This window comes from Lates calcarifer, unplaced genomic scaffold, assembly GCF_001640805.2.
Source record: "Lates calcarifer isolate ASB-BC8 unplaced genomic scaffold, TLL_Latcal_v3 _unitig_3752_quiver_3764, whole genome shotgun sequence".
NCBI lineage: Eukaryota > Metazoa > Chordata > Actinopteri > Centropomidae > Lates > Lates calcarifer.
The window spans coordinates 1-6,584 of record NW_026116511.1 but is presented as its reverse complement, the minus strand read 5'-3'; the positions used below and the strand labels follow the sequence as shown (position 1 = coordinate 6,584).

At 33.1% G+C, this 6,584-nt stretch overlaps 2 long non-coding RNA genes across 4 annotated transcripts; one reads left to right on the top strand and one right to left on the bottom strand.

Moving 5' to 3' along the window:
- Positions 1 to 421: 421 nt before the first annotated feature.
- Positions 422 to 6,316, bottom strand: LOC127140245 (uncharacterized). 2 transcript variants are annotated; one of them, XR_007810704.1, is made up of 3 exons: positions 5,720 to 6,316; positions 3,028 to 3,179; positions 422 to 525 (listed from the first exon to the last, which is right to left on the bottom strand). It is a non-coding gene; the product is annotated as an uncharacterized LOC127140245 (long non-coding RNA). The 2 variants fall into 2 exon arrangements; XR_007810705.1 differs by lacking the exon at positions 422 to 525 and adding an exon at positions 2,904 to 2,951.
- Positions 2,684 to 4,172, top strand: LOC108894615 (uncharacterized). Of its 2 annotated transcripts, none has more exons than XR_007810703.1 (2): positions 2,684 to 2,833; positions 3,625 to 4,172. It is a non-coding gene; the product is annotated as an uncharacterized LOC108894615 (long non-coding RNA). The 2 variants fall into 2 exon arrangements; XR_007810702.1 differs by lacking the exon at positions 2,684 to 2,833 and adding an exon at positions 3,174 to 3,495.
- Positions 6,317 to 6,584: the final 268 nt, after the last annotated feature.

The window sequence follows — 6,584 nt, the reverse complement described above, 5'->3', positions numbered from 1 at the left end:
TTTTTGACGCCTTACTATACTATGACATTTTTTGACCATTTTTTGGACATCTTACTATACTGAATGACATTTTTTATGACATTTTGACACCTTTCTACACTATGACATTTTTTGACCATTTTTGACACCATACTATACTGACATTTTTATGACATTTTTGACACCTTTCTACACTATGACATTTTTATGACATTTTTGACACCTTACTATACTATGATATTTTTTGACCATTTTTCACAACATACTAAACTATGACATTTAACCACTTTTCTTATCCTCTTCAGGTGATGCGGTCTCCTCCTCCTCCAGCTGAGACGGAGCATGTTCATCACAGATACTGTCCAAAGCTTCAAGTCCTGCAACTTTATTACAAATATATATGAAGAAGGAAAAGACAGCTCTCACATGTGAGACGCCTTATCATACTATGACATTTTTTGACCATTTTTCACAACATACTATGACATTTTTTCATAGTTTTTGACGCCTTACTATACTATGACATTTTTTGACTATTTTTGACGCCTTACTATACTATGACATTTTTTGACCATTTTTGAGGCCATACTATACTATGACATTTTTTGACCATTTTTGACGCCATACTATACTATGACATTTTTTGACCATTTTTGACGCCTTATCATACTATGACATTTTTTGACCATTTTTTGACGCCATACTATACTATGACATTTTTATGACATTTTTGACCCCTTACTATACTATGACATTTTTTGACCATTTTTGACGCCTTACTATACTATGACATTTTTTGACTATTTTTGACATCTTACTATACTATGACATTTTTTGACCATTTTTGAGGCCATACTATACTATGACATTTTTTTGACCATTTTTGATGCCTTATCATACTATGACATTTTTTGACCATTTTTGACGCCATACTATACTATGACATTTTTATGACATTTTTGACCCCTTACTATACTATGACATTTTTTGACCATTTTTGATGCCTTATCATACTATGACATTTTTTGACCATTTTTGACGCCATACTATACTATGACATTTTTATGACATTTTTGACCCCTTACTATACTATGACATTTTTTGACTATTTTTGACGCCTTACTATACTATGACATTTTTTTGACCATTTTTGATGCCATACATACTATGACATTTTTGACGCCATACTATACTATGACATTTTTTGACCGTTTTTGACACCTTACTATACTATGACATTTTTTGACCATTTTTGACATTTTTATGACATACTTTGACTACATACTATGACATTTTTTGACCATTTTTGACGCCATATTATTTTTGACGCCATACTATACTATGACATTTTTTTGACTCGTTTTTTGACGCCATACTATACTATGACATTTTTTGATGTTTTTTGACGCCTTACTATACTATGACATTTTTTTGGACTATTGTTTTTGAGCCATTTGACATACATACTATGTCATTTTTTGACCATTTTTGACGCCTTATCATACTATGACATTTTTTGACCATTTTTGACGCCATACTGTACTATGACATTTTTATGACATTTTTGACCCCTTACTATACTATGACATTTTTTGACCATTTTTGACCTCTTACTATACTATGACATTTTTTGATGTTTTTTGACACCATACTATACTATGACATTTTTTGACCATTTTTGATGCCTTATCATACTATGACATTTTTTGACCATTTTTGACGCCATACTATACTATGACATTTTTATGACATTTTTGACCCCTTACTATACTATGACATTTTTTGACCATTTTTGATGCCTTATCATACTATGACATTTTTTTGACCATTTTTGACGCCATACTATACTATGACATTGACACCTTACTATACTATGACATTTTTTGATTGACCTATTATACTTTGATGTGACGTCATACTATACTATGACATTTTTTGACCATTTTTGACACCATACTATACTATGACATTTTTATGACATTTTTGACACCTTTCTACACTATGACATTTTTATGACATTTTTGATGCCTTACTATACTATGATATTTTTTGACCATTTTTCACACATACTAAACTATGACATTTAACACTTTTCTTATCCTCTTCAGGTGATGCGGTCTCCTCCTCCTCCAGCTGAGACGGAGCATGTTCATCACAGATACTGTCCAAAGCTTCAAGTCCTGCAACTTTATTACAAATATATATGAAGAAGAAAAGACAGCTCTCACATGTGAGACGCCTTATCATACTATGACATTTTTTGACCATTTTTCACAACATACTATGACATTTTTTCAGTTTTTGACACCTTACTATACTATGACATTTTTTGACCATTTTTGACATCTTACTATACTATGACATTTTTATGACATTTTTGACGCCTTACTATACTATGACATTTTTGACCATTTTTGATGCCATACTATACTATGACATTTTTTGACCATTTTTGACACCATACTATACTATGACATTTTTTGACCATTTTTGACGCCTTACTATACTATGACATTTTTTGACCATTTTTGACGCCTTACTATACTATGACATTTTTTGATGATTTTTGAAGTCTTACTTATACTATGACATTTTTTGATGATTTTTGAAGTCTTACTTATACTATGACATTTTTATGACATTTTTGATGCCTTACTATACTATGATATTTTTTACCATTTTTCACAACATACTAAACTATGACATTTAACCACTTTTCTTATCCTCTTCAGGTGATGCGTCTCCTCCTCCTCCTGCTGAGACGGAGCATGTTCATCACAGATACTGTCCAAAGCTTCAAGTCCTGCAACTTTATTACAAATATATATGAAGAAGGAAAAGACAGCTCTCACATGTGAGACGCCTTATCATACTATGACATTTTTTGACCATTTTTCACAACATACTATGACATTTTTTCATAGTTTTTGACGCCTTACTATACTATGACATTTTTTGACTATTTTTGACGCCTTACTATACTATGACATTTTTTGACCATTTTTGAGGCCATACTATACTATGACATTTTTTGATGTTTTTTGACACCTTACTATACTATGACATTTTTTGACTATTTTTGACGCCTTACTATACTATGACATTTTTTGACCATTTTTGACATCTTACTATACTATGACATTTTTATGACATTTTTGACGCCATACTATACTATGACATTTTTATGACATTTTTGACGCCTTACTATACTATGACATTTTTTGACCATTTTTGACACCATACTATACTATGACATTTTTATGACATTTTTGACACCTTTCTACACTATGACATTTTTATGACATTTTTGATGCCTTACTATACTATGATATTTTTTGACCATTTTTCACAACATACTAAACTATGACATTTAACCACTTTTCTTATCCTCTTCAGGTGATGCGGTCTCCTCCTCCAGCTGAGACGGAGCATGTTCATCACAGATACTGTCCAAAGCTTCAAGTCCTGCAACTTTATTACAAATATATATGAAGAAGGAAAAGACAGCTCTCACATGTGAGACGCCTTATCATACTATGATATTTTGATGACATTTTTGACGCCTTACTATACAATTACATTTTTTGACCATTTTTTACGCCTTATTATACTATGACATTTAACCACTTTTCCTGTCCTCTGCAGGTGATGCGGTCTCTTCCTTCTGCAGAGATGGAGCATGTTCATCACAGAAACTGCCTAAAGCTTCAAGTTCTGCAATTTTATTACAGAAAGACACCTCTTACAGTTTGTCATCTTCTGACAGTGACCACACAGTATACAATGACATTTTTGACACCTATGATATTTTTTTATGCCTTAATATACTATGACATTTTGCACTGTTTTTGACGCCTCACTCTACTATAACATGCAGCATAAGCCAAAAAATATTTCAAAGCAGTCGTCTTACCTTTGATATTCACAGACTCACACGTCTACACAGTGTTTGTGGGTTAGGTTAGATTTTGTGTTTGTAATTTCATTTTGGTATTTTGCCATTTCAGTGTAATATGTGTACATAGTTCTGTTTATACTGTTCATACTGTTTATAATGTTTGTATATTGTTATATATTGTTTTTTATCTTGTCTTGTTTATATCATGCCTTTTTCTATTTTTGCTATTACAACGCTGAATTTTCCCACTGGGGGACTAATTGTTTTACTTAAATAAATATTTCTGAACACTGAATATTTGGATGATCTTTTTACTATTATATGAAGGTGAATATTTTCGGCCAGAGGCCACTTGGGTTGCAGTTTTTAGCCGCTATTAGCCAGAGGATAGGGTCAGGGTTGTGGCTTCTTACCATTTGTAGCCAGAGGTTAGGGTTAGGGCTTTTGGCTAGAGGTTAGGGTTAGGGTTACAGTTTTTAGCCAGAGGTTAGGGTTAGGGTTATGGCTTTTGGCTAGAGGTTAGGGTTAGGGTTATGGCTTTTGGCCAGAGGTTAGGGTTAGGGTTACAGTGTTTAGCCACTTTTAGCCAGTGGTTAGGGTTAGGGTTATGGCTTTTGGCTAGAGGTTAGGGTTAGGGTTATGACTTTTAGACAGAGGTTAGGGTTAGGGTTATGACTTTTAGCCAGAGGTTAGGGTTAGGGTTATGACTTTTGGCCAGAGGTTAGGGTTAGGGTTATGGCTTTTGGCCAGAGGTTAGGGTTAGGGTTACAGTTTTTAGCCAGAGGTTAGGGTTAGGGTTATAGTTTTTAGCCAGAGATTAGGGTTAGGGTTACAGTTTTTAGCCAGAGATTAGCATTAGGGTTACAGCTTTTGGCCACTTTTAGCCAGAGGTTAGGGTTAGGGTTATGGCCTTTGGCTAAAGGTTAGGGTTAGGGTTATGACTTTTAGCCAGAGGTTAGGGTTAGGGTTACAGTTTTTAGCCAGAGGTTAGGGTTAGGGTTATGGCTTTTGGCTAGAGGTTAGGGTTAGGGTTATGGCTTTTGGCTAGAGGTTAGGGTTAGGGTTATGACTTTTGGCCAGAGGTTAGGGTTAGGGTTACAGTTTTTAGCCAGAGGTTAGGGTTAGGGTTACAGTTTTTAGCCAGAGATTAGGGTTAGGGTTACAGTGTTTAGCCACTTTTAGCCAGAGGTTAGGGTTAGGGTTATGGCTTTTGGCTAGAGGTTAGGGTTAGGGTTATGACTTTTAGCCAGAGGTTAGGGTTAGGGTTACAGTGTTTGGCCACTTTTAGCCAGAGGTTAGGGTTAGGGTTAGGGGGTTAGGGTTAGGGTTAGGGTTACACTGTTTAGCCACTTTTAGCCAGAGGTTAGGGTTAGGGTTAGACAATAGTTGGCAAACTCATTTTTGTGATATTAATTAGAAAATACTGAAAGTCAACTCAAAAGTTAAGCTACAAAACTTTATTGATTGTGTTCTATACAACATTTCACAAACACAGTAAAGATAATGACCAATTTTGACCACTTTGACCACATTCTCTCACCCCGCTTTTAAAGTAGTGATGAGCACATGTGAGGATATGCTTATCGGAGTCTTATACATCTCTAAACATCTTGAAAAACATTAACTACTGTTGTCCTGTTTTATTTCATCATTTTACTATAGTATGACATTTTTTGACCATTTTTGACATCTTACTATACTATGACATTTTTTGACCATTTTTGACATCTTACTATACTATGACATTTTTTGATGTTTTTAGACACGTTACTATACTATGACATTTTTTGACCATTTTTGACATCTTACTATACTATGACATTTTTTGATGTTTTTTGACACCATACTATACTATGACATTTTTTGACCATTTTTGACGCCTTACTATACTATGACATTTTTTGACTATTTTTGACATCTTACTATACTATGACATTTTTTGACCATTTTTGACGCCTTACTATACTATGACATTTTTTGATGTTTTTTGACACCTTACTATACTATGACATTTTTTGACCATTTTTGACGCCTTACTATACTATGACATTTTTTGATGTTTTTTGACACCTTACTATACTATGACATTTTTTGATGTTTTTTGACGTCATACTATACTATGACATTTTTTGACCATTTTTGACGCCTTACTATACTATGACATTTTTTTGACCATTTTTGACGCCTTACCATACTATGACATTTTTTGATGTTTTTTGACGCCTTACTATACTATGACATTTTTTGACCATTTTTGACGTCATACTATACTATGACATTTTTTGACCATTTTTGACCTCTTACTATACTATGACATTTTTTGATGTTTTTTGATGTCTTACTATACTATGACATTTTTTGACCATTTTTGACACCTTACTATACTATGACATTTTTTGACCATTTTTGACATCTTACTATACTATGACATTTTTTGATGTTTTTGACACTTACTATACTATGAATTTTTTTTTTTTAATTTTTTTGACGCTTACTATACTATGACATTTTTTGATGTTTTTTGACACCTTACTATACTATGACATTTTTGACATTTTTGACGCCTTACTATACTATGACATTTTTTGACCATTTTTGACCTTACTATACTATGACATTTTTTGATGTTTTTTTGACGCCTTACTATACTATGACATTTTTTGACATTTTTGATGTTTTTGACGCCTTACTATACTATGACATTTTT